The sequence below is a fragment of the Planococcus citri genome, chromosome 1, assembly GCF_950023065.1.
Source record: "Planococcus citri chromosome 1, ihPlaCitr1.1, whole genome shotgun sequence".
In the NCBI taxonomy this organism is placed as follows: domain Eukaryota; kingdom Metazoa; phylum Arthropoda; class Insecta; order Hemiptera; family Pseudococcidae; genus Planococcus; species Planococcus citri.
Genome location: NC_088677.1, coordinates 47,597,095 through 47,624,059, shown reverse-complemented (window position 1 = coordinate 47,624,059; position 26,965 = coordinate 47,597,095). Strand labels below are relative to the sequence as shown.

The 26,965-nt window shown below is 32.8% G+C and overlaps 1 protein-coding gene across 5 annotated transcripts in view; it reads right to left on the bottom strand.

Annotated features, from left to right (window-relative positions):
* LOC135832373 (uncharacterized) overlaps positions 1-26,965 on the bottom strand; it is a 168,573-nt gene that overhangs the window by 105,670 nt on the left and 35,938 nt on the right. Inside the window, exon 1 of one of the 5 annotated variants that reach the window (XM_065345586.1) lies at positions 10,265-10,646. The exons of the other annotated variants lie outside the window; for them this stretch is intronic. The gene's annotated coding sequence lies outside the window, so the exon portion shown is untranslated. Of the gene's footprint in view, positions 1-10,264; positions 10,647-26,965 lie in introns of those variants that run through there. 5 annotated transcript variants of the gene reach the window in all.

Below are 26,965 nucleotides of genomic sequence, written 5' to 3'. Positions count from 1 at the left end.
TTTAACTGATGAGGTGGAAACAAATAATAGGCAGATCTTCGGTATACCTGTAACCTGTAGACATGAATTATTTCAGATCTGTATACCCAGGATTATTCTCAATCAAGATCAAAATAAAAATTAATCCCAAGTAGGTATATTTGACAACTGAAAGCGTTACAGCTCCAAGATGGGTACCTACCAAAAAATGAATAGCAACCCCTTCTTGAACTATAGCCATGCATTTGCTAAAAATCAAAGCGCACCATACCATAATAACTTTATAAGATTCTCTAAAATGTCAAAAAACTTTAAAAGTTGTAAATCTAATTTCTCGATAACAGGGTAAAGTTTTATCGAGCTGTCATTTTGACAGGATGAAATAATTTTAAATGCTATTAAACGAAAATATATAGATATTCATTTCAAAGAAAGTACAACACAGATACGACAGTAGTGGTTATAAGATTTTCGAAAACCCGAAACCTCTTTTCTCGTTTAAAAAGGGAGACAATTTTTATTAATACCACGATTTTAATTTTTTTCAATTTTTATGTACTTAAGTAGTAAGAGTAGTAAGTATCACTCCTTAAAAGGAAATTTTTACATGAAGCAACTCCACATTTTCAAATTGGTAAGTGAATCCAACATTTTTGTACGAGTATGTACAACGTCATTGAGCATATTAGAGAAAAAACAATGGTGGTTTGATTTTTTTATATTCGTATTAAACTAAAAATGAATAACTTATCCAAATTAATAGAACTTGAGATGTCACTTGAATCTTACGTAACTATCTAACAAGGGAGGTGCCCCAGGTGACATGCACCGATTTTAATGATTCTTGCACCATTGGATAGAGGACATCAAACATAGTCTACCACAAAATTTTCAGCTGCTGAAGTTGATATTTCGATTTTTCAGAGCAATTTTTCGATTTTCACATAGCTATTGTGACAATAGAAAAATCGCCCTGGAAGGGCCAAATATCAACTTCAGCAGCTGAAAATTTCACCGTAGGCTAGTCTTATCATAGGTATGTATTGAAATGCTCAAATAATATTGAAGGTTTTGGTATGCGACCTCCGCCGACCATTTTTGGCCAATTTTTCAAAATTGCAACGCGAAAATCAAATAATTGCCCTGGAGGGCTCAAATATTAACTTCAGCAGCTGAAAATTTCACGGTGGCATAGTCTTATCATATGTATTGAAATGCTCAAATAATATTGAAGGTTTTGGTATGCGACCTCCGCCGACCATTTTTGGCAAATTTTTCAAAATTGCAACGTGAAAATCAAAAAATCGCCCTGGAGGGCTCAAATATCAACTTCAGCAGCTGAAAATCTCACCGTGGGCTAGTCTCATCATGTGTATTGAAATGTCCAAATAATATTGAAGGTTTTGGTATGCGACCTCCGCCGACTATTTTTGGTCAATTTTTCAAAATTGTGATGTGAAAATCAAAAAATCGCCCTGGAGGGCTCAAATATCAACTTCAGCAGCTGAAAATTTCACGGTGGCATAGTCTTATCATAAGTATTGAAATGCCCAAATAATATTGAAGTTTTCGGTATGCGACCTCCGCCGACCATTTTTGGCCAATTTTTCAAAATCGCCCTGGAAGGGTCAAATATTAACTTCAGCAGCTGAAAATTTCACTGTGGGCTAGTCTCATCATATGTATTGAAATGCCCAAATAATATTGAAGGTTTTGGTATGCGACCTCCGCCGACCATTTTTGGCCAATTTTTCAGAATTGCCATGTGAAAATAGAAAAATCGCACTGGAAGGCTCAAATATCAACTTCAGCAGCTTAAAATTACACCGTGGGCTAGTCTCATCATATGTATTGAAATGCCCAAAGAATATTGAAGGTTTCGGTATGCGACCTGGGCCGACTATATTTGGCCAATTTTTCAAAATTGCTATGTGAAAATCGAAAAATTGCTCTGAAAAATCGAAATATCAACTTCAGCAGCTGAAAATTTTGTGGTAGACTATGTTCGATGTCCTCTATCCAACGGTGCAAGAATCATTTAAATCGGTGCATGTCACCTGGGGCACCTCTCTTGTAAGTATTTGAGTAGTTAGGTAATTTTATAGGTATTTTGTTCTCTCATAAATTTGAATGTCTAAGGTAGACTTGGATTCCACTTCGGTAAATTTCTAGTAGGTATTCTCTTAAGAAAAAAATATTTGATCAAGTCGACTTTTCAAATTAAAATTTGTTTTCCGCAAATATAACTTTTTTTCAAACAAAAACTTATACCTTATTGGTATATCTATTTTGGGGTAATTTTTTTCAAAGATTTTATACTTACTTTCTTAATTCAAAAATAGTTATTAAACTGTTGTTTTATTCGATTTAAAGAGGTGAAAAGCTGGATATAAGTTGATTTTAATTGTTGAACTTTGAACTTACAAGTTTCTCCAATTATAAATATCTTCCAGTTTGATCCTTAATCTGTGTTTATTTTTCATTACGAATTGTTAAAATGTTCGAATAAAACAAATATTTTGAAAGTGAATACCTATCTTGTTCAAGAGTTTGCTTCATAATTTTTTGTGCAATTGTGTTGGGTTTTAGAGAAAAATTCGATAAGATGAAAAAAATTAGCTGATCGTGCAATAACACGACGAAGAAAATTAGCAGGCATTTCAAGCTTGAAAAACTCGGGTACCTCTACCTACAGCAAGAGTATTGGGAAAAGTCCAAACAATGCAGAAAAAACGCCAAAGAAGAAGATAATTCGTATAAGAGTCTGCAAATATTTTTCAAATTCAACTCGTTACAGAAACCAAATTACCGATCGTTACTATGAACACACACTAAAATACACAATTTCAATAATGCTCCCTTTCATTTTATTTTTTCGTAATTTTATAAAAATTCAATAAGTAAATTGTACAGCAACGGTTTACCGACCTAATAATACGTATCTACATCAATATCAAATGAAAATGTTCAATTATCGAATAAAATACGCTAGCAGTTTTTCTGAATAAAATTAATCTCGCAAATTCACGCGCTGTTTCTATTCAGAACGAAGACTAACCCTCGAGCAGAAAAAATAAGGCGATATTTTATTAATTATCCTCAATATCAAACTAGGTAACGATCGGAAGACGAATTTATACGCCGATTAAATCCCTTCAAACACGATTTCGTCTTATCGAATTATTCCATCTGAATAAGACCGCGCTATCGTTCAACATAAAAGGCTGTGCGGCATTTAACCAAAACCACTAAAGAGTAGTTGTATCATTTTCACGTTAAGAAACTGTTACGTAAATAAATTTCGACATTAAATCCTTTTAAAATCCTTGAAAAGGCGAGGTTTAAGGGCGTTTTGATTTCAAAGATTTTTTTATTAAGATGCAATTCTATATCATTTGGAGAATTTCTGTCGAATGTCTACTTAAAATTGGAGGTGATTATAATAATATGTAAGTACGATAGGTAGGTATGACAGATAAATTTTTCCCCATTTGTCCATGTGCATTGTCAAAAGGTAGGTATACCTACCATTTCAAGATTAGTGCGAAAAATTTTAAGAAATAAATGAATAAATACATAATGTGTAAAAATGAAATTAAAAATTGGTGTTTTTTTTATGTACCTCTACCTACCCACAAAGTTGCTTCAAATTGAACTTTCAAGAGAGCAGAAACATTTTTTCATTTTTTCCCAGACTAAAACTAGCCTATCTTTTGAGGGATACTGGATAGGTACTTAAGTCAGAGTAAACCCCCGTTGTAAAAATATACTTCAGCAATGGCACATACAAAGGTTAGAACTGTAGAACTTGAAAAAACATTCAATTCAATTGAAAAGAACAAATAACTACCTACCTGTTTTTTAAATTATGTGTTCTTCATTTTAGGTATTTTAGACATTTAAAAAATAAAACTGAACAAACTAATGTCTTTTTTAAGTTTAAAAATAATTGAAACCAAGTTTTTTTTTTAATTTTCAACATAATACGTATAGGTACTGAGTGCGTTAGCAAAATTGATTTTCGAATTAATAAAGATTGCTCGATAAATTTTTCCAATTTTGCTAAGTACTCACAGACTTTAGGATTCAAGAAGAAAACGAATTAGACGCCGCACCATTTTTTGAAATCTTCAAAAGATCATGCATAAGAAATCCTATTTTTGTACCTAACCTAAGTATTGATTGTATTTTTTTTTTTCAAATGAAAAATGTTTGAATGTAATTTTTTTCTGAAATCGCCAATTTTTCCCAAATGATTTGCCTCTCATGTAAGTAAACGTTACCAACGGTAATGCATTGATATAAACTTGAATTTTTGTTCATAAAATGATTTGAATTAATATTACGACGGAATTTTATTTAAATGAGTATAGGAGCGGTAAGTAAATTTTTCAAAAACTAGAAATATTGAGAAACCATACCGGGATTAATTTCTTCTCAAATGAATAGTGTTTTAACTAAATTGGAGTGTTTCAAGAAATAACTGTATTACGTAATACGATAATGTCGATAATTTAAAATAGTTTTAATTGCCTTTCTTACATCTACTGCTGTACTGATCATACACTACCATTTTAAGTGGTCGATATGTGATATAAAAACAATACACAACCTTCCTAATCATAAATGACAAAGTGTTCCCACTTTATTTTTAACAAATGCTGTCCATGATACAGCAATTAAAGCATTAAATTCTATCTATCTAACCTACAGTATCACTTTGATACAAATGATCAAACCAGATTATTATATGTGTACTAGGATATCAAGTTATTTCTGCACAAAGGATACATTTATTAAATAACTAAAGGAACAAATGCAATAAACTAAACTTCCATTTATTCCAGCATTGCGGTTGGAAACTGTGTAAAAAAAACTCCAAGATCTACCAGTTCTTAACGCATTTAGCTGTAGATACGAGTACAACTACAAATACATATATATCGGTCGTGTCGTAGCAATTGCAACAAAAGTAATGGAACGTCAATATTACCGTACATACCTATACCTATTATCTATCTACCTACTATACTTACCTACAGCAGGTATTTTGTGAGACTATAGGTATGTCATGTACGAAACATTTTTCACATGGGCGAATCCCCGAACCACATTCGAATCTCCATTGATATGGAAATATCGACGGGATAATGTAATTTTCCTCGTACAATAATGAAGATAAGAGAAAACAAGGCAAAGAGAGAAACAGACATGACGAAAAACGCATCCATACCGTGACACATGAACTCGAATAAACGCGTCGAAAAACACAACACATGTGAAATGATTTGGCACGTGAAAAATTCCGTACTGTTCTCCATTCCCTGCACACAAAAGGGGAAAAATCGAAAGAAGCCATCTTTTAAAATATTGTACTTTCATTGTAGGTACCAACTGATCATCTGTCAAATTCTTGGATGACAAAAGAATTCATAACGCATAATACCGCGAAGGAACCTATAAAATATAATTTGATCGATTACATTACTCCACCTACTATACCTGCTTACTGTTTCGTAATTTAATATTCATTTCGATTTAAAGAAAAAGAAACATTTAAATTTTTACCATCACTATACGTAGAAGGTAGGTACGTAATAGCAGATAGAGATCATGAAGAAATATACTACCTTTCCATGGGGACCTATCGAATTTTAAACTTCAGCTTTTTTATTACCTTCATGCCTACGTAGGTACGTAAAAAATTTTCAACCCTTGAAAAAAACCACTTCATGTACCTTGCATTATCAAAATTTCTCATCTCATTTGGCTGAAATATGCATCCGATAACACAGAATTCACCACCATCAGCTTCTGTACTTGTTCAGCCTACTCTCAAAGATTTAGTCCACACGCCAGTCTTGAATTAAATCTGAATCGATTTCGATTCATCGACAAACTCAGCGAGTGAGTTAACAATTCGAAATATGTTGATATTCGTCGGTTCGGTCGCGTAGAAAAGACGAAACAATTCGTCTGCGTCCTTTGAAAAGTGAACGTAAATCTAACATCGTTTCTGGTAGGTACTTTTCGAATTTTGCACTCGTATTTGTGTACATTGTACAATAACACAAACCTTCGTCTGGGGTGAAAATTATTGCCAAGAATTCTGGCTCGATTCGAGCAAAAGGGTACCTGTAAAGCTATTGTTATGCAAATAGTGAATTCTTTGAAATTTCTCACTCGAATAAAACGTGTGAATTTTCGCTTACACGCCGATTTTCAGTACGATTTGGTTGACTTGGGCATGTCAACAATTTACCCCCACCGTTCGTTGCAAAAAAAACACACACACACACACGCATTTAGAAGAAAGATACTCGACAACCAGATGAACTTCACTTACCTATACTTATATCGGCTAAACAATTGGAAACTTTGTCCGCAATAGAAAAAACTACCGACTATAGGTAACTAAGAGCACTTGAAAACGAATAACTTTGATATGTCCTATGTCCAAGTTTTATTACATTCATTCGGTTGAAAGTTTTCGCGGTTCTTACCCACATATTTCAAGTTCTTGTAGTTGCCTAGTTCCTTTTCCTTTGCCAGAATTTATTCATCAGATGGAACTGTTTTCCAGTGAAAAGAAACGTGGCAATAAAAACGAATTTCGGTACCAATTAATAGACCGTTTTAACGTCATTTATGTACTTGGAATCTTAATTTCCTTTTTTACTCTAAGAACTACAATTTTACAAAAAAAAAAAATCAAAAATGGTTTTTCCTGAAAATAATGATGGATTGCATACATATATTATGTAGTTCAATAAAGTCCAGCTTTCTAATTTTCGCTCAAAATATTTCAAAAAGGAAGCCTTTTGGAGAAAAATTATCACGATGCACTGATAAGAAATTCTTTATGCTGGGCGATTTTGTTTCATTTCAAATTTATTTTGAATGGACCCTTGATTTTTCCAAAAAATCGATTTCCATAGGTAACAAAAAACCGCGAGTTATCTGCAGACAAATAAAGAAGTATGTGACAAAGCTGGTCTCCTTTCTAGTCTCCTACCTTATCCTCCACAACGTAAATATGAAAAAATTGAGGTTTTTTAGCGTTGAAAATAAAAACATTTTGAATGAAGTTTACGAGTAGGAATATGTACCTATACTTTTATTAAATTCTTAATCACATTATTTTTCGTAAAATGTTATGCTAAATGCATTAGTTTCTCAGTAAGTACAGGTAGGTACCTAATAAGAAAAACGTGTTTTTTTTCGAAATAGTTATTGAGATCCCAAGGGGGAAATATTGTACCGAATAAAGTCAGGAGATTGACCGTATCTGAATCATTCCAGAGGAAAGTGGTCAATTCTTCGAGATCCAATTTGATCGGACACGATCTGATTAAATTCAATCCTTTTTCTTCACGCCAAATACCAAATCAGCCATACACTCTAAAAAATTTATTTAAAAAAAGTTTCAAAGAAAATATTCATTAAAATGCATAGATACCTACATGTAGGTATAGGTAATTCGTGTACAAGAGCTCGGAAGATTGGACTGGACTGATCAGGAATGGGTATACCTACCTACCTTACCATACTTAATTTACATAGAACTATGTAGGGAGCAGAAAACTGAAGATTATCAACGTTACCATAATTTTCCTACGAAAATTGAGTTTTCTATATTTTTCAAATAAGTACATACATACAAAAATGTGATATTTTATGTATTTACTACATACTTTCGACTCTCCAAGAGATTACTGATGATGGCGTCTGAAAATTTAAAAACAGAATCTCAATTAGAGGCGCCTTCTATCCCCCTCCCTTCTCTCTTTGATGATAGGTATTTGAAAAGCCACTATTGAGTTATTTTTTCATACAAATGAAAGATGAATGGACGGAAGTAGGAACTCCTTAAATTAATTTTCGCTACAAAAACGGGAAAAAATCTTAATGAGAATAAAATAATAAATTTTGACAAATTTTATGTAAATATAAAATTAGAACTGGGGCTTATAGCTGTATTAAAAGATTAGGTAGAATTTAAACCGTAATAATGAAAAATACTAGGTCAATATAGTATTATAACAATTATATATTTTCAGTTTGTTTGAAAAAGCAGAACTCGTCCGAATGCTACATAAATCTCGTTTTAATTTCTAAAAACTCTTGGGTTAAATTTTTGTATTTATTGGGAAATTCGCATCGTCGCATCGCTCGTCCTCGTTTGATAAATTCAAAAACTTAATTGAACCGGGGTTAGTTTCCACTATCACAATTTCCCTTCACAGAAATCATGTTATCGCAAAAATGTAAGAAAAAAATTGTTCTTGAAAGTTTATAATATCGCGTTGAGAAGCATATCGCGTTATATTTACTCGTTGTATTTTGTCATGTTTGTTTTTTCTCGACTTTTTTTTTCTTCTTCAAACCACATCTCCAGCTTTTTGGTGAAATTTTTTCGATTACCCAAAAATGACGTCGAGAAAGACGCAAATTTTCATATGAATATGTGCTACTGCAGTGAGGGGGGAAATGCTATTTATCCTGGATTATCGTCAATAGCTGGCGAATTTTTATCCATCGTTATGCGACGATAGGGAAATGAGAAAGTGTCAAAAAGTCGTTCGTGAAACGACTAGAGTTTAATAAAAATTAAATTAAAATTGTAGATTGAAAGCTATTTTTGGGGTACTTAATTAAACTTTATTAAAAAATTACTTCCTTCGAGATAACAAATCTAAATTGTTCAAAACACACACACAAAAAAAGAGACGAATTAAAATTAAAAAATAATCATAACGACGTTTCTATTCGGTTAATATTAAATAAAAAGACGAAAAAAAGAAACTCATTAAATATAATCATTTTCGAGTATAATTTTTGTTTGTAAGGTAAAATTTTTAATGTAAGTAGGTATACGAATGAGAATAGGTATCCAAGTATCTACCTACTACCTTTAATTAAACGAATAGTTTTCATTAAATCAAGTCGCTTAATGTTAATGAAAACATCTTCAATAGAAGAATATAATTTCAACCAATTAGGTATCTGTGACAATATTAAAAATCTCGAAATATTAATCAAGACTGAAAATTATTTCAAATCACGTACTAGTGCTCGGACATCGATACAGCGAACGTGGCTAACATTATTTCCATCGTGCATTTTAATTTCTGAACAGAAATTTGCATAATGACCGAATTAGGAAATCATTCATTCGTTCGGGTAACAATAATTTGGGCAAAAAATGTCGTGTATTTTCTATTGAACGGACATTCTTTTGTACAGTTTCGATATTTCTTTTTTATTTTCACGCTTCATCGAAGTCCCAGAATTTAATTTTATGCTGAGCAATTTTTCATACTCTTGACTCTGCTCGATGTAGATATGATATGTATGTTGCTACATCGAACAGAAAAATATCAGACAATTCCAAGCAGGTGAAATGACACGCCAGATCAAAGAATTCAAACACCTTCGGATGATTTAAATTTCAGCAATTTTTGCCATCGTCGGTGTCAAATACGCGCAAGAAAATGTTAATTTTTTAACGTCCTGCAGAAAATTATTAATACGTAAGTATGTTTAAAACTATAGAAAACCCTTTCACGTTGGTCTCCTCACGAAGCTTTAGTGGTTTGTCTCGTTGTACCTAATACCTATCACTTATCTACCTATCTTTTCATATGTTGCTAAAGACTTCCATTCATTTGACGTTAATTTCATAACTAAGCAGTAAGTATCTGTATCTACGTCGAATTAATTCGTAATTCGATTAAAGATACCCGCCACGTGAGCACTTTCTCTATTTAGAAATTTTTTCACTTTGTTCTCATTCTCATATATACCAAGTGAATCGTTTCGAAAAAGTAAAACAAAAAAAATAAAAGTTAGAAAAAAACTACCAGTATCGCATAGCTTAACGTATCGTTGGCTAATGTTATAATGAAACTTAGTTATTTTCACAAGTACACCGTAGGTAGGTACTGAGAAAGAGTAGGTATGCTTTTATTGATAAACTTTCAAGTTTTTCCAACTTGACGCTTCTAATACACTATACACGCTTAAGTGCAACTCTTTCATTTCTTAACGTACTTAGTTTGCTATTTAATTTCAACATCTTCCCCGTATTTTACAGTCTCGTTTCTTTTTTTTTTTTTTAATAAAAATTTCTTTTCAACAACTCGTCGGAACAATTTTCTTCTCAACGAGTTCGTATAATACATTCTCGCCATACACGCAGTCGAGAATAAATACCCGAGTAAGCAGTTGAGAATAAATACCGAGGTAGGTACCTAAATTGAAAAAATTCAATTTTTTATATTACCTGATCTTGCAGAAGACGTGGTTAAGACATCGAGAATCTAGATGGAGGGAGAAAAATCGCGGCTAAAAATTGAACACGCGTAAAATGATCGAGATGGAAAAACAAATTAATACTTTCGACTTCGCACGCTCGCACCGCATGAATACGTAATAATAAAAAACACGTAAAATAAAAAAAATCAAACGAACGAAAAAAAAAACGAATAAATTTAATAACTCGAAACAGAAGAGACGATTTTACCGTCGAAGAGAGAACTTTATTTATTTCGAATCAGAAACAACGATACGATAAAACTTGGCACGAGAAAAAAAAAGTCAAAACGTCAAAAATGCTTTACTACCAGTATCAACGAATAAAATAATATCATTATACGAGTTCGGATGTTACTGATTCCCTGTGCCAAACAACCGCTTCGTAGCACGTAGCGCTCTCTATACCCAACGGCCGGAGAAAAGAACCGCCATCTCTACGCAATATTTTTTTACAACTTTCAACTTTACTTTGAAATTTGTAACGAAAGATAACGGGATCGTTCGCGGCGCCGCGCCACAGAAAATCTCTTTTCACCCTCCTCCGACACCCTTCTATCTGTTTTTGGAACTCGCATAAGTATTACGTACCCATGGACAGTACCTAATATTTACAATGTACCACCTAAATACCTAGTACCAGCCCCTACATGCACGTTATATACGTATGTATAACACATTTTTATTATTACGATCCGAAATTCGATGAAATGCTAACGAGTAATTAATCAACGAAGGGGATTTTTATTTTCGTCCACTCCCCCCCCCCCTACACTTCTTCATTCACGCCACCGTTTATTTCATTTAATACATATATGCAACATCAGTGAAAGTATTTTAAACTTTGTGTCTGTACCTAGTCTGTATACGTATAACGTACAAGTTTAAAAGGTCTGACATTGTAAATAGAAGTTGACAAGATTGAAGTTTTAGCACGTCTACAACCCTCAGCATACTTACACGTCATGAAATGAATCTATGTATCTTCACTTCATTGGTGACATTATGAAATTTATACTTCGCACATTAACAAATGAGTTTTTTTGTAAGCATACTCGTAAATCGTAAATACGCTGCTGATCAAGATTTTCCAGCTTCATCGCGAGGGCTGTTTGTGAAATTACCTACTTAATTACTTATTAATTTTTTTGTGCATAAGGGTATAATGTGTGCTGCATTGTAATCGAGTGGGTATCTATCTGTGTAGATATTATACCTAATAAGTAATCATGAAATCGTATAGGAGACATTTTGACAATCATTTTTCACTACTTCAGAAGAATTTTAAAGAGAATTTTAGCGTCTTTGAGCGATAAGTACGTACATACGTAGATGATGCTTTTTTTCTTAGATTTTAAGAATTCTTCTCAGCTACAAATGCGTTTAGAATTTTCTGTCATTTTCAAGTTATTTGACTCATGAGAAAATACATATCTTACCTATAGGTATTGGATTATTAATAAGTGAGTACATTTTATTTTATAACCACAGTGTAGAAGTAGAATATTATGTATTTCATAAACATTTTTAAAATCCATTTTTGATTTTTTCCCAGGAAAAAAAACAAATTTCAATTGTGAAGATACTTATTTGAACATAATATGTATTTCAGAAAACAAGGTCTATGGAACAGAGCACGCGCTCTGTGAGTAGAATGAAGCATTTCTTCATTCAAACAATCCAAAGTCGTACAGAATTCAATTTCCAATCGTCGGACGTCAGTAAATTTATAATTGTGAAAATCTGACTAGTTTGATTTCATACTAAGACTTTATCTAACTCTAGATATATTTTTTTTTCCCTTCCGGCTCATTTGTTTTCATGGTTGAATTTTTTAATCCCAATATTTTCCATCAAAACTTACAACTTACAGCTCAACCTAACCTAAACTACAACCTATAAGTAGATATCTCATAACTTATCTATTAGAACTTCTTTTACAGCTCACCTTCGATGTTCATCTTTGTGGAATGGAGTAGATTATTATCATCTACAAGCGAGAAAATGAACTTTAAATTACTTGAATTAATAGTTTGGTAGAATAGCAAGTAAAACAGTGGTAGCATTAGGTCGTCAGAATATGAGAATCAATTTTCAATTAGAGTAAATTATCAAAACTTTCCGAAATAAGCTTCAAGTTCTGATAAGTATAAAAAATTGTTGGAGCCAAAAAATAAAATTTCTTCCTATGATCGCTATTTGAAAAGATCGAAGGTTACGGTTAACTGATATAAGTCAATTTGGAAAAAATGAAATAGGTATACCTACTGGAATTTCTAATGATTTTCGCCAATTTCTCGTAGTTTTTCCAATCTAAAATTCATCAAGAAAAGAGAAATAAAAAATTGAAAAATTCTAAATTTAGTGTGTCGTTAATTTGCCAACTACATAACTCATCAAAGCATGATGATGGACGGATAAAAAAATTGCGATGAGAAAAATTTGGTCCCAGCGAAGCCACGATAAAAAGTTATACTTACGTAAAATACTACGCAGTACACGTACTGAGTTCAACGTGTTGAAAAATAATATCTCCGAGAAAAGAAAACTAAATTATAAATTTTTCCCGTTATTAACTCTAAATTGCCAGACAGAAAAATAAAACAACCCGAAAAACGCGGAGGCGCAAAGCTTTTGAAAAACAGAGTTTTCAAAGATTAAAAATGTGTTTTCCCTTAGGATTTCGACACATTTTCAATTTTTTCATTTACTGTCTGAAAAAATTTACAAAAAATTCACTACCCTTTCGCTGCTTTTTTAAATATCAGCTATCACGTGAAATTTAAAATAACTCGAATACATCAAAGAACAATTTGTTTGGGAGAGGGTGTTGCGTGAAATAAAATGAAATTAATGTTTAAAAACCCCAGTTAGTTACCTACATTTTTAAAAAAATCCTTTATTGAAATGTTGTAGATTTGTTCATTAAAAAATTAGGTAGGTGATATAAAATTTTCGCAGAGAAAAATGCCATTCGATGGATTTTCATGATTTCCCTGATTTTGAAATACGTACTTTTATAAAATATTGATTGTTGGGAAATAAAAAAAGTCGGTTCAAAAGATATTTGATGCGTTAAAAGTTTCGATATGTTGGTTTTTGACAACAAAGAATATTTATGTGAAAGTAAAGAAAAAATTTTAATTACATACTTATCAAGTATTATGTTCGAGTAGATAAAATAGTAATAAGTATGTTTTGTCCAATAATTTCGTGAATCGGTTATTGTTACACCTTCATGTTATAAGTTCACGTTTATTAAATAGTTAGGTAGTGTAAGGACACTCCACTATCTGTTAGAACGAGGGGTTAAAGAGGCCAATTTGTTCTGGTCTCCAATTCCCAAGATACTCTGAAGAATGAAAGGCCTGAGATACTTAGATAATAAACGATTGCAATTGCGTGTCAAACCATCGCAAAATACCGGGTGACCAAGAATAATGGGTTTTGTAATGTTCTGATATGCCAAAAAGGGAAAAAAATTTCCCTGATTAAAAACTGGAAAATGAAATAACAATCGAGAAAAAGTGCTTTCGAATTATTGTTTCGATGCAAAATGAAAGATTATTTCGTATTTCATTGAAACAATCACTCAAACGCCATTTTTTACATGATTATTTAATTTTCTAATTTTCATAACGGGAATTTTCTCTCCTTTTTGATAATATCGAAATCCCATTATTCTTGGTCACCCGGTATACGATTATTAAAAGGTTTCAAATTTTTATATGAGTGATAAGGTACACTTTTTTTAATTGAACAATAATTCATTTCAAAAATTAACAGTCCTTCTGATTTTTTTTTGTAATTCAACGAATTTTAACTTCATTAAATAGTTTGTTTTCTCTGTGTATAAGCACAACTACCTATTAGCTTATGTACCACGAATATTATTGTACCTACCTATGGTAACCATGAGTAGCCGTAATACTCCGTCCGTCATTTCCTTACTTAATCAAAATGTTAATATAATTTGTAACCACTGAAGTCCGTGTAATTATTAGTAAATAGGTAGGTAAGTACTAATTCAATCACAACGCATCCAGAAGATAGGTTAGAAATACTGCATAGCGCATACCTACCTACATCGCACTTAATCTGCAGTGACAACCATAAAAAAGTTAAACTGTATAATTTTCCGAATAGGCTACCCAAAACGAGCTGATTATCAGGAAAAAAAACGAAATTCCCACATATACGATAAAAAGCTTGAAAAACAATGGAGATTAACGGCAATAATGGTGAAGAAAAGAAAGAGAAACTTGATGAATCAACACTTTTAACAGATGTATGAGCATTGATGCACCCAAGAGATATAATTTCTTTCACTCAGCAACCACTCAAAATCTAAACTGATATACCACCGATCTCATCATACGTAAGTACTTACAGGTTCTCATCTGTAGGTGGGTAGTTGAGTACGTGATTTTTTTAACACACGAGTCAAGTGTAAGGTGCAGGAAATGTGCCAATAAGCGCATAAATAAAATGGTATAGATATAGATAGGTACCACATTTAAAAATTGTACAAAGAGAACTGCGATAAATATAAGTTTCCGAGAAATGGACACCTTTTTAAGCACATAAATTTCCCCCATAGAATACCTACACTGACATTCATCCTCAATTTATTTTTTGTTTTTGCTATAATTGTAAGAAAGAAGAGCCAACAGTCGAAATATGATTTCGGAAAAAATTCCATCTATGGGGAACAAAACCAATAGTTTTTTCTAGATACATATGTCCACTTCATAATACATACTATACCTATCTATTCCAAGTTATGGACGGGGGGAGGCACACTCATTTAATTAAATAGGTACACAAGAACAAAACAAAAATCTGACCCTCGCAAGAAGTCAGAAGAAAGGGCAATTATCGATTAAAAAAAGAAAAAAGTATATACCTAGCTCATTACGGTTTAAAAAGTAGGTAGGTACCTAAACTTTTTCAGGTTTAGAAGTTGACGCGCATTTTCATTCAATAATTTATATTTCTCATTCAACTTTTCGAAAGCGGAGTTCACTGAGAACGGGCACTTGAATGAACACTCACTTTCAATTCGTATTTGATATCCCATCAAATCTTTTTCAACTTTTTAGTTACTCTGAATTGTAACCGGTAGTAATAAGAGTATTACACGAGTTCGCGCTGTAGTGATACTTTGTAAATCGACAAACGTAATACAAATTAGTATAAATCTCAGTTGAGGGGTAATCAAAGTAGGCCTCCTATCGAATGAATAGTGTTTTGAAAATGATTCATATCACGAACAAGACAACAGAACTTTACATCGAGAAAACCAAGTTGAAAATAATTGTGAAAATCATCTTCAGCAACATATGTATTCTCTATATCAGTGTAAAGACCGCCTCAAATTGAAAATAACAAAATAGCAGATAGATAAAGGTAATTTTTCAGAGATTTTATTCGTTCAAGTCACGCGATTGTTCTGTTTTCCAACTAAACACTAAATTATTTTACAGCGTAAAAAAATTCCATTAATTTTTATAAAATGTCATTTTTTAAAAGTACCTAGTTTTGAAGTGATATAAAAAACTCACAAGCGCGAAATGAAAGTCATTTCGAATTATGAAATTACGTACAAGCCGAATGACCTCACTACAATTTTCTACTACACTTTCTACATCTCGATAAGAAAATTTCCTCAAATGTTTTCCTATTCTCGATTCAAAATAGATGTGTACGGTAGTTTACTCGTACTACATATGTATATTGCATATCCTGTAAAATGGCATTCTTTTAGAAAAATTCTTCGACGAGCCCACATTTTCACAGTGTAATATATTATTTTTTTTTGTTGCGTCGATCGCTTTTCAATATTGAAAAAAATTCCCATCGGAATGGAAATTTCAAATAACCTCGAGCATTTGTCAAAATATTTGCAAACCTCGATGAAAAAATACCCGAGAAAAACAATCCGAAAGGTAAAAATATGTTTATGAGATTTATATGTATTACGCCTGTTTTATTGCCGCATTGACTTCCTTCCAATATTTCTCAAATCATAAATTCATTTTTCCTCCTAAAACCTTTAAATAGGAGTTAAAAATAGCGCGTAAAACATATGAATGTGCACAAAAAGATTTAGTTAGTATTGACAAATTTCATGTGAATAATTAAACAAAATATGTACTAACACACGAGTGATTTTTATCTTAGTAAAATGTACCTTTACTTGCATTTTTCAAAGCCAAGATTTTTTTTCGTCTCTTAGTGACACACTATTTTTAGTATTTTTTGGGAGATAGACGAGCGGATAAGAAATTTAATTTGGCAAGCTTCAAAAAACTGAAGGTTCTGAAAAGATGAAAAAGAACCTCAAAAAGCGATACCTACGCACGTCAGAGCAATAATAATTCCTACCGATATTCATTTTCGTCAGATGTAATAATATATGTATTATGATTAGTTTCCAGTTTTGAAAAATCAACAACCTAAGGTAGGTAATTAAGTATACTTATTTCACAAAAAAATTAAAAATTTTTAATTTTGTTGAAATCGCAATATTACTTACCTATATGATATATTTCGAATTGATATACCTAATCATTATAGATACATATAAGTACATTATGTATGTAGTCTGAAAAACTGAAGAATTTCAGTCGAAATTCAAATTGATGCGTAGTAAATTTTTTTACATATATTGGGAATAAAATACCTTCAGGTATAATAAATGTTATAAATACAAGTATCAATTTCACTCCTTTTGGAGGGGTACGGGTAATCTAGTGATTTTATAATTTTATCACGTGGGTTTTGTACCTCAAGGCTCAATTTTCACTTTTGGCCATTTTATTGCGCCATCGACAAAATAGAGAAAGTACATTGAAAAATGGTCTTCGAATACAAAATTTTGAAAAAATTTTCAACTGTTCCTACTTTTTTTTAATTTTTAGTTTTGCACATCTGCCCAGGGACCCTTTAATATGGATTTGAGGCGAACGGTCATCAAAAATCCAATCATCACCTTCGTTCCTTAAAACTTGACATTTTGAGAACAAAATTGTATTTTTGAAATTTTTTTATTTGGTACATACGAGTACCTTCTTCAGGAGGCCACGAATCCAATTTTGGAATTTTGAATCAAATTCTTAGGTTCTCAATCTCCATTTTTCGATTAAATATCAAAACATTTCAACATTTTACATGTAGGTATCTATACCTATCTTCGTAAAAAGCCAAAATTCATGAAATTTTGAAGCCAGATGGCTTCTTTAGGTCTAAACAGTTCTTCTGAATGTTGAACATATGTATGTGATGAACTTCAATTTGTAGCTTGATACGTACGCACACAAGTTATTATACAAAAATTTTCCACACTTACCAAACACTCTTTTAGAAACTTATCGTTATCAATTAACTTTTGAACTCTTCCAACATCGAACATTTCATAAAAACGAAAGGAAAAAATGAAGAAGACTCGGGCTATTAGATACGAAGTGAAAACAGTCCTTTATTTATTTTGGATTTTTTTGTTGAAAAATTCGAAAGAACGTGGTTGCTTTTCATATCATAAAAAAATAGGCACTTTTTCTTTTTTTGTAGACACATGGAGCACTTTCGTTTCAAATAAACTGACCGCGTACCGGCGAATAAAATATCTTACCCCAGTCGTTTTGTTTGGATAACCGCTACCTAATCAGAAATATGTATAATTCTCTCCTTTTTTTCCCCCTAAACCAAACTCTGCAATATGCTCAGTATTTCACCGCATTGTGGTTTTAAAATTATACGTTGAAGGCACCCAATAAAGTCCACTCTTAACGCAATTTAACGTTTCGGTAAGTAAAGCAAAACGGTTTAATTCGATAGGTAATACGACAATGTGAACCAGCACAATGGAGTATTATTTTTTAACCCTGGACCGATAAATGGCTGAAAAATAACCATAGGCAAAAATCGAGTAAACTTATGCAGGATCTAGAAAAAAGTGTCGGAAATTTCCACCGTTCAGTAGCAACTTTAATTTTCTTTCAAAAAAGAAAAATCAACCGAAGCGGTCTCCAGTCGGTATAACCAAACGGAGCAACTTTGCAGCCGAATTTTCTAAAGAGAAAACGTAAATTGGGACCGATTCTATGTACAACTTTCACCATCTTCTCTTTCCTCAGAGAGTAACTTGGCTGAGTTGTAAGAAGAAAAAATCGAAAAGTTGTACTAGTAATTTCACGTAAAACGTGTTAAACAACAATTTACCAAGCAAACAAAAACTGCCGGAGGAAATTTTTTGGTTAAAAGAAAAAAATTGTAAGAACAATGTTACGAGTAAATAATTACATGGGTACGGAGTCGGTAGTTTGGAAATTTTTTCGAAGATGAAATTAACCGACGATGGTGGTGTAATATTAAAAAGGGAGAAAGATCATTTTTACGAGTAACTAGGTATACCTTTCGGTAGCGTTGAAAGTGAAAATTGAAAGATTGTACAAAAATTACGTATAGGTACATCCGCGAGAAACTTTTTATAGGACGTTAAATTTGAAAAGAATATCTCTTTCAAAGCAAGTCTCCTTCCGAGTAAGTAAATCCTAATTTATTTTTGTTTTTCAAGGGCTTGTAAAAAAAAAATAACACTATTGCGTTAGAACTCTCGAGTTTTCTTTCATTCAGCTTTGTTACGTTTTCTCTACTCGAATGACAAGAGGGATATTTCATTGAAAATTTCGTTTGAAACGTGTGTTTCAAGATAGGCTAAAGGGGAGAGCAGGAATGTTACAAATTCAAATACTCGAATAGCATGTGATTTAAATAAGTACCGTATACCTACCTACCCATTTTCAAAAATTTTCCAGCAAAATATTTTAAACCGAGGCTTGATTAAAATAGGTACACTTAATGATAAAAGAAAATTCGCCGCAACTCTTTGAATCCCCTAAAAATATACCGTTTTAAAGCAAACGAGTGAAATTCTATATGAGGAAAAATACCAGTAACGAGATTTTTTTCACATCGAATCGGAAACGTTAACGATCCTGTTTTCTTGTTTCTTTAAAATGGCAATTTCATAAAACGCGTTTTTTCTTACACTCTTAAATTAATGAATTTGCTTGGTTTTTACGTGTTGTTTTTTCATCCATTTTTTTTTCAGTGTGTTAACTAGATAATCGAACTTTTTTGTTAGCACTATATTTTGGCGCGCATATTATTAAGGGACATTTTCTCATCGCGAGTAATAGAGGGAGAAAATAACTTTGAGAAGCGTATAATTTACGAGAGTCTTCTATACCGGAATTTAATTTGCGATATTCTTTTCATTTAATTAAATTAGCTGCGAGTGAAAATTGAGGTATTTTATTACATATGTTTCCGACCTTGACGACTCGCGAGTCTTGAGGGAAAAAACATGACGAACAATTTTCTACAAGTGCAAAATAAAAGCAAAAACTCTTAAGTAGCTTTTAAATGTTTTTTATTTCAAATGAAATAGTGCAAATACCGTCAACTTATTGTATGTACGTGATACAGATTCGATATGGAATGTACCTACCTAGTACCTACTACCTACTTAGTTATTTTATTGTTGCATTTACTCTATGTTCGTACTTATAGTTCTCACAAGGAGAGGTATCTATTTTCAAAATGATAAAAGGTATTTAGCTCAACAATTCCCGCGGTGTACATTTAATCATATCGTATTCGAGTTGATATTTTTAACAGGTAGCTTTATTCGAATTGCTATTTGTATTTGTTTTCCAAAGTGTTTTTAACGAGCGAAAATTGCGCGTTTTTCGTTGGAATCCCTTTACCTCTGTTTCCCTTTTTTTCTTTTTGGTATTTGTACTTCGCAATTTTCATTCTTTTTACACGATAAATTTAAGACTTGAAATGTGTAAGTAAACAGAATAAAAAGTTCAAGTAGCAAAATTTACAACATAAAGTATCAAATGTAATATTGTGTTTCATGTTTACTCAAGTCTAGGTACATATTTAGCGTCGATCTCGGTAATTATAGTAAACGCGAAACCACAGCCACTTGTATGAATTTCTATTAGTCTCTGTTGCGTTTTATTTCCTTTTAATACATGTAGGTAGTAAGCACCTACCGGGTATGTCGAATAATTCGCATGGGTACCTTACCTATACCTAATAGGTATCTATATAATAAAGCTACAAGCAAAAAAGTTCAGCAGGCTCTCATTCAGCTCCAATTGTAACTAGGAAGCTAATTTTTTTAAATAGAAAGCTCTCAACGAGTACTTGATGCGAAAACTATAGCAAAGGCCTAATTTTGATTTTAAGGGCCTCAAATTTCGGAGAAAGGGGGCTAAAATCAACATAAAAAAATTTTGGAAATACACTTTCTTCCAAATTGCATTTTGAACCGAATCCCAAAATTTGAACCGATTTGGTACCATAGGGGGCGAGATATTCCCCAAAAACCAATTTTTGGGCCCCCTCCTCCAAATTTATGAAAACTGGACCGATTTTGCTCATTTTTGTTTTAAAATGTTCCTTATGACGTGTAGATATGTTATAAAACATTTTGAATTCAAAATTTTTTAGTTTAAGCATGAAAAATTAAAAATCAAAAAAGCATTATTTTGAACCAATTCAACTTTGAACTTCAAATTTCTCGGCCGAATATTTCCAATTTCCTAAGCATTTTTTTAAATCATCAAAATAGTAAACAAAACAGTCAACTTATAATTCTCAGCTGAGTTTTTTCTTTTTAATTATTCATTTTGCTTAGTAAGTTGTAAGGAAAGAGACTTGAGTCAACCTTGAAAAAACGAGTTCTGAGAGAGAAAAGGGAGAGGGAAGGATGTTTGGGGGTGAGGCTGACATACTACATATGTACAGTAGGTACATTCGTTCACCACAGCCAACTAAGCTGCGCAAGCGGAACTGCGGAAGACAAAATTATGAGGTACCTACTAGTGCTGATTTTTTTATGGTTGCATAACTCAATAAATAGGTACCTATCCAAATAGGTTGAAGGCGATTATACCATTTTTCAGATCTTAAAGACTTGAAAAAAAATCATTTTTGAATTTTGGTGCCTCTTGAGAGGAAGAGGAATATTAGGTAAGAGACAGTGAGATCAAACATTTTACTAGCAAGTTTTACAAGAATTTGTGCAAGCACGCGCCACATTATACACGTATTACCTATACGCCTTATGCACAAATTTGCGCAATGTAGTGCATTAATGGCTCTCCGAATTTGCGCAATACAACATGCAAATATCCATGCAAGATTGCTCACGCATTTGCACGTTACATTGCACATGCACGAGCGTCTTGTATTGTGAATGAATTTTCGCACGTTATTATACGCAAATGCTTGTAGGTATGTACATATGTATAACTTTGACGAAAATGCCCGAGCACAAAGATAACGAAAGGGACATGAAGAGGGTACTACATATGTCATTCAGCAGCACCTATTTGAATCATACATAGGTAGCTAGAGGTACCTATAAAGTGCACCTACATAGCCTACGTACACGTAGGTACAATATTTCACAACATCGAACAAAATATAACCCGACAATTTTTCCTACAACGTGGGAAGCTAGGTACATTTTTTTCTACATTTGAATGCTTTGCGAAAAAAAGGTGAAGAATAAATGCCGCCGAAAATACCAAATCGAAGAAGTAAATTTTTTCGTTATTTTTCTCGTGTCAGTGTTTTTTAATTCAGTTTGATGACTGTAAAACTTACTCGCACGTTTCACAAATCTTTTTACTACATCATTTCTAGTCAACGACAGAATTTTAAAAAGGCTAGACAATTTCTTTGCTTTAGTATGAAATACGTGCCAGTTTTTCGCAATATTATGTAATTCTTCCACTCGAACCTCGAATTATTCACATTTAACTGGCAATGATTAGAAGTACCGTGTGTTTACAAAATAAGTGTATATGAAACAGGCAACACAACGTGGCATAAAAATTATATGATCATTACCTCAGTTTATGAAACCTACGCATCGCAAAGAAGATTGAAGCTAGCGCTTCAAGTTCAACTGGAAATTAGAATACATAAATTGATAGATTTAAACTCAACAAATTTTGAATGTTCAATGATGAACTGTCAACTCTGAAATTTGTAAATTTTGGGTTTAAAATTGTCAAAAACCACTAAGTATTTTTTAAACAAAATTCCTAAAAAAAATTTCATCCTCCCTTCGCTCGTGCAAAATTTTACGCTTCTCTTCCTATTTCTCAATCTGAATTTCGAAAAAGTCTTCAAAATTAGAATCGGGTTATATTTAATCATTTTTCATCTATATTTTTCATTGTTTCCAACCTCTTAATAAAAAATAAGTTGAATTCAACACAGTTGTGAAGTGCGTACAAATTATGCGCAATTTTTTCAAGCCTTCAAAGTATTGCGTTGGGAGAGCACCCATGAAAAAATGCAGGATTCATCTTATAAAAGTAGCAACTAGCCAAGCTGTTGAAAAATTTGCAATTTTGTAGTTGGCATTTTCAAGATCAGTCCCCTCCCTCCCCCCTAGTAACATTGGTTTGCTTCGCCCCTGAACATTTATTTCATCTCTACAATTATAAATTTCAAAAGATTTTGCTCAATTGCTTCCCTCGAGCTAATAAATACTGGTTTGGAAAATATTTATTCAAACTTTTAGAAATGTTGAGGGTAAAAAATTGACTTCTCACATCAAAAATAATGTTACGTATTTCCCTTCTAGAGAGTTATAAATTTTCGAAAACTGTCCTGGCTTCGCTTGGGACAAATTTTTCAATCATATTTGTATGTATTAGAAGTTTATGAAAACTACCTATTGTTAGAATTTGAAAACGTTGATCTTCTCGCGCCAAGAAGTACCTATGTTTCACTTTTCAGATTATCAATTTTCCAAATCTTTTGCTCTCGCTTCGCTTGGGCTGATTTGAATCTTTACACAAATAACTTTCAAACAGTTTCAAAGGAACTGGGAAAAATTAAACTGAGAAGTTCTAAAAAAAAACCACTACAATAATTGAAAAATTCGAATTTTTGGTGTAAAACTATCGTTTCCGTAAAATTAAGGCATTGGGCATTTTTGCTTCCAACTTCCACCCCATCTCCCCTCCCCCCCTCACCCCTCACCCACAGTGAATTCATGAACAGAAAATTTTCATTGAGGAAATGCGAAAATTCGTCCGCCTCAGGCGCGAAAAAAGTTGAGTCGGCACTGCTTGTGCTCCTTGCGAGCGAGATGATTTCACTGTAAAAGTAATTTAGGTAAAAATAGAGTTGAAAAAGTCCTCGTCTAATTTTTACGTATGTCTTTCAACTATTGATTTTGAAATTTGAAAGACCCGCAAACACATTTCCTCCAAGTTTAACGATTCTCGAGATATCGGCAAGTATAGGCACGTACCTATGTATAAGAAAAATGTTGTAAATTTGTAAAAATTACAATCTCTTCCCCAGCGAATACAAATCTGCATTAATTGATTCAAGTAGCCGAGGAATAAGTCTGGATAATGGACTTGCGTATTTACGGCAAACTAGTTATGCAATTCTATCAACATTTTTACGATTAGCGTAGGCATATTAGAGATTCGAAGGAAAAACAACACCTGAGTACGATTTTGATTGATAATCATCACTGTTCATGTTGGTTTGAATATACACTCTCAATGGATAGAGGCATCCGCATCCTTACACAATGTTAGTAAGTAAGTAAGTAAGTATGTAAGTAAGTAAGTAGTAAGTAAACACGTACGTACGTACGTACTTACCTACGTACATAAATTAATTTCTTTTTATCTAGTGCAATAATTTTGTTAACCGATGTCCTACAATATTTCTGTCACCATAGGTAATAGGTATTTATAAATATTGGGTTCTGTGAAAGTGATTTATAAGTATTTTGCCCTATAAACGACGTAGGTAATGTTATTTCCAGCTTAGTTGTGAAAAATTTTCCTTACGAAACAATTTTGGATAATTTTCACCTTATCGTGTAAAACCGATCATCATTTAACGTTGAGGTAATCGAGTACGAAGAAAAAATATGAGTTCCTACATAAAATGAGGTTTCACGATAGAATGTGCATATTATTCATTGTTAATCGAGATACATTTTTCTTGAACATAGTATCTTCCTAATACGTTCAAGTATGTGTAGGTAGGTATGTGTGCATAGTTTATCATTTGAAGAGAAAATAATGTAGGTACCTACACTAGAAAATTCAGGCACTTCTCTTCTTTTTTGCTACAATACGGGTGTTACACAAACTAAAACAAGATTGTTTAGTTGATACACTCATCAAGTACGGAAGAAAATTTATACTTTGTTTTATTGATATTCTCGTATTTAGGCGCAAAAATATACCAAAATAAGCGAACACAAGTTAAAATTACGAGTATATAATTTGGTGTTACTGTTTGACAACGGAATCTCTCTCGAGGGATCATGAACTTATTCTTCTTTTTTTCGCAGGTCAAAGGAATTTAATTTAAATAGGTATAGCCCATCGTGAACATTTATATAAGTAAGTAGGTATACCTATACATAATAAAGAATCAAGGTAATTCACACACAAAACCCGCTTAGGCGCTTATAAGCTTAACATTTTTAAATTTCACGTAAAAAACAGCGTCGTTTGTTAAATTGCAAGTTGAATGTAAGTATTTATATGCGTGAAAGTAGAGAAGAATACAAACAGGGGTAAGACATAGGGCTGACGAAGTGAAGTAGTATACGAAAAGAATTATGGTAATGCAAGTTGAACGTGATTTGATAAAATGTTATCGACAATTCGTCGTAAACTCTCTCGAGTTGAAATTTCCTTCAACAAGCCAAAATAGAAAGGAAGAGAGAAAAGATTGGTAAGAAATCATCATGATGATACTCTTTCACATTTGTATTCATCTTATATTAAGGTACTTCCCGTTCTTTAAACTTAAGAAGATAATTTTCAATAAAAGAGCTGTATTCTATATAGACAGGGTATACCTTATTGACTTTGCATAATATTCAATCCGAATAAATCCTTTGCTAACTGGATTGCGGATGATTGATAACTGATAAGATCTTATCTGATATGTATGTAGATTCGATTGTACTGTTTCACTTTTTACTGTACCTACTACCTAGTAAACGTGATGGCGGTACTTTTGGTTTAAAAAAAAAAAAACAAAAAAAACATAGAGCAGAAATTAGTGCTGGAAAGCTAAACCTACTTACGATCTGTTTACACCTGAATCTAAAATATGACTTTAAAAAAACTCAGAAAAAATTATTTAATTGCAATTGTAACCAAAGTTTCAATTTCAAAGGACAAATATTATACCTACCCCAACAAGCATTTTTTTCAACTTTTAGGATTCTTTTCGCGTCACGTATTTAATAAACCGATCTCCGAAGACGATAATACGATATTATGACAATGACAAAGCGATAATATCGTATCGAGTCAATCGATGAGATAGATAATAATAGCTATTCGTACCTAGTGAATAAGAATGGCGATGAATGTTACCAGCGTTAGCACAATCGTCTGCTTACGAGTAGGTATACAAACGTTGTTAGGCAGAGGCATAAATATGTACAGGGTGGACAGAAATATCGTAAACCCCTAAAAAAGTTTTCTGCTAAATATTTCGGTTGGTCACAGTGAATGATAATAATGATAGCATATGATGATGTTGGAATGAGATGATAACTTTCTACCTACCATTTGCATCTATTTCACGTTGCCAACCTATATTTTCAATGAAAAACTTTTTCTGGGGTTCAGGATATTTCTGTCCACCCTGTAGTACAGGTATTAGGTACAGGGTGCGCAAAAATATCGAGTACCTCAATGACAATTTTTTGTTAAAATTATAGGTTATTGGCAACGTGAAATAATGCATGTCCAACAACCAATCATATGTTATCATTATTATCATTCACTGTGGCCAACCGAATAAACATTTGGCAGAAAACTTTTTCAATGGTACTCGATATTTCTGCGCGCCCTGTCGCTATTTTACTCACGTGTACACGTACGGTTGATTACAACGCCAAAACGACCTGGTGGCCCACTTATTGGGCAGATTTTTGCTCGGGTTGTAGTCAAGCATAGGCAATGCACCACATACGAGTACATTTGGCGTGGTGTACGAGCATAGCTCAATCACGATGTCAGTTTTGAGATAAATTATGTCAAATAGAGGATTCGATTTGTTTTTTTCTCTTCTTTCTCGGCCACGACGTCATTTTATTAATGCCTATGTAATGGAAATGGTTAAAGCTGGATAATTTCATTATTTATTTATTATTTAAAAGGTTACGGTGGTGTTTTGTGAAACGGCAGATATTTGGGTGAGATTGATGATGTTATAAATGCTGACCGGGGTTTATATAGGCTCATGGTATTTACGTACTCGAGCAGGCAGCCGTATACTAAACTGTGTAGACTATACCTTTCCGGAAAATATAAAACCACCTCTAGCGAGAATGAAAATATCTAACAAGAAGACCCGATGTAATGTCTATATGAACTGACCAACCATTAAAGATACGATACAGGCAACCATATAGTCCCAAAATTTTTCGTGTTTCTACAAGTAGATGACATTCGTTGATATGATGATAGGATGGTTATACCGAAGAGAGCCGTACAGTGACATCCGATCTTCCATGCTCGTTTACATACGTGTAGTCGTGTACCATCAAACTACACGACGCGACGGCCCATTG